General features: G+C 40.1%; 1 pseudogene; it reads left to right on the top strand.

The window, feature by feature from the left end:
- The window catches only part of LOC144245693 (transcription factor BTF3 homolog 4 pseudogene), a 14,873-nt pseudogene that overhangs the window by 11,362 nt on the left and 600 nt on the right, over positions 1-2,911 (top strand).

The raw sequence follows: 2,911 nt of genomic DNA, 5'->3' as shown, positions 1-2,911 counted from the left end.
TTTAATTTGTGCCTGTATAATAAAAACTCACATAAAAAAAAAAAAATCAATGAAATAATCAACAATAATTATCTTGAGATACTGTACTGGGTCAGCCTTAGGGCAAACTGAAGTATATATGAAAAAAAAAAAACAAACCCAAGACACTCCATGAATTTGTACTGGTGAACAGTTAAAGATCAGAGGTGAGGGAGATCCTCACATTTGTATGCACACAGATTTAGCCTTCTTTGCAGCCTGGATTAGAACTTGCCCATATCAGAAACAAGAAATATGAAAACACTGGCATTCCAAGGCACTTGGCAAGGTGTTGATAATGGTGAGATGACTTGTTTCCCTTATCTTGTTTGTCTCCTGCATGGTCACAGGGAAATGGAACATGTTCCAGAAGGACAATACAAAGTACAACACAAAAGGCAGTGTTTTTTTTGGTCATACTTCTGTTCTTCTGCTAAAAATGTAACCAACCTTTCAAGCCAGGATTTTTTGAGGAGAGGATCAGAGAGGGAGGGAGATACACAATCTGAAGCAGGCTCCAGGCTCTGCGGAAGCTGTTATCATAGAAGCCGAAGTGGGACTCAAACTCACAAACTGAGATCATGACCTGAGTTAAAGTTGGATGGTCAACTTTAACAGATGTCCCTCAGGCAATATTCTACAGTGGAGACATGGAATATGGTAACATAGTTGAACTGGTGTTACAGATTTATTTTTATAAATGGAATCACTTAGTATGCACAATTTTGTGTCTTGCTTCACCATTTGAGACAATCACGTATCGATGTTTACTCTTATTACTGTATAGTATTTTCATTAATACACCATTTATCCCTTACCATTTGCAGATATTATGTAGTACTTCTGTAAACATGCCTACTTTGGTGAACATTTATATGTAGGCTGGGTACATGAATGGAATTGTTGTGGTCTGGAGAGTCACTTGTTTAGTTGCTGCTCCCTTTAGTAATAGAGATGTTCCTAAAAGTCTAGTATTTTTCATGCAGAAAACTGCCACACAGCATACGTGAGCACCATTTCAAATGAACTATTGCTGCCAGGACATGCTTCACCTAGCAGCTCCTCTTCATCTCATGCATTCAGAGGAAGATGCTAAACTCAAGTTTCTGAAGCTTAGAACGAATATCACTAGAAACGGGAAAAACGAATTGTCGTATTATATAAAGACAAGGAAACCCTATTAACTTCTGAACTGGTAGTTGGGAAGGAGACAGATACAGTCCATAGTAAACAGGTGACACTCAAGACTCACTCACGACTCCCAAGCAAAGGTCTGTGCTCAGTGCAGAGTTATATACCAGGCTCAAACTGATGAATCATTAAAACCATGACCCAAGAGGGGCGCCTGGGTGGCTTGGTCGGTTAAGCGTCTGACTTTCGCTTAGGTCATGATCTCACGGTTCGTGGGTTGGAGCCCCACGTTGGGCTCTGTGCTGACTGCCTGTTTCAGTCTGTGACTCCCTCTCTCTCTGACCCTCTCCTGCTCGCGCTGTCTCTCTCTCCTGGAAATAAATGAAACATTTAAAACAAAAAACAAAAAACAAAACCATGACCTGAGATCAAGAATTGGATACTTACCTGAGCAACACAGGTGCCCCTATTTTTAAACTTTGAATATAAAAAACTTTCAGATATCAAAATAATACTCTTGTTTACCGAAGCACCCAAATCTCAACAATTCATGCATAACATTGTGTTAATCCAACTTCATATACCACTTATCTTTTTTCTAGAAAAACAAGTCTCACTTATTGTTCCCTTTAGCTCTATGTCAATTTATTACAAACTGGTAATATAAATTCCTTCTGACTACATGAACCTAAACAAAACAGTTCAACTTTGAATTATTAGTCATCAGAATATAACAAATTAAAATATTGGGATGCCTGGCTGGGTCTGTTCATAGACCATGTGATTCTTTATCTTGGAATCTTGGGACCTCATGCTGGGTGTAGAAATTACTGAAAATAAAATGAGAGTCTGGGTGGCTCAGTCCTTTCAGTGCCCTGACTCATCAGCTTAGGTCACACCATCACAGATAAGGAGTTCAAGCTCAAAACGGGCTTTGTGCTCACAGTGTGGAGCCTACTTGGGATTTTCTTTGTACCTCCTCCATTCTATGAAAATAAACTTGAAAAAGAACTGCACTTTAGGATGTACCCTCTCCCCCAACAAAATAGAATGTACCCAAAAGAAAAGCGCATGTCTATCAAGTTTTAATGAGGCTTCTGTAGATTTTTTTTCAACGGGGCATCAATTTTTCCAGGTTTGTCTTTGTGCTTGTACCTACATCCAAAGTCAGTTTAGCCAGAACCTCCTTCTCAAGATGTTTTCAATACGTGTTTTTTTCAATCATACCAACCCAGTGTTATATAATAACCCCATTCTGCCTTTACCTTGAGACCTGTTACTTAGCCAGAAACACTGTTACCATAAGCTGTTACTCTCTTCTTAGGAATTTTCCAACTTGGTCCTTGGCTATAAATTCCCATTATGAATGCTGCATTTGGAGTTGAATCCAAGCTCTTCCCTTCACACAAGACCTCAAAGCAGTTACCTGACCCCCCAACCTTTTTAAATTAAAATTCAAGTTATTGAATATATTGCAATATTGTTTTCAGGAAAAGCGTGGTCTCTCTTGAAGTCTCCTCTCTGTGCAAAACCACCTAGAAACCACCCAGCTCATCAGTTCACAATGGAATTCTACACATCAATTAAAGCTTACAACTAGGGTCGCCTGGGTGGCTCAGCTGTTTAAGTGTCCGACTTCAGCTAAGGTCACGATCTCATGGTTTGTGGGTTCGGGCCCTGTGTCAGGCTCTGTGCTGACAAGCCAGCTCAGAGCCTGGAGCCTGTTTCAGATTCTGTACCTCCCTCTCTCTCTGACCCTCCC

This window comes from Crocuta crocuta, unplaced genomic scaffold, assembly GCF_008692635.1.
Source record: "Crocuta crocuta isolate KB4526 unplaced genomic scaffold, BGI_CrCroc_1.0 scaffold2088, whole genome shotgun sequence".
Classification (NCBI taxonomy): Eukaryota; Metazoa; Chordata; class Mammalia; order Carnivora; family Hyaenidae; genus Crocuta; species Crocuta crocuta.
The sequence above is the reverse complement of the archived record's forward strand: the minus strand, read 5'-3'. Positions and strand labels throughout refer to the sequence as shown.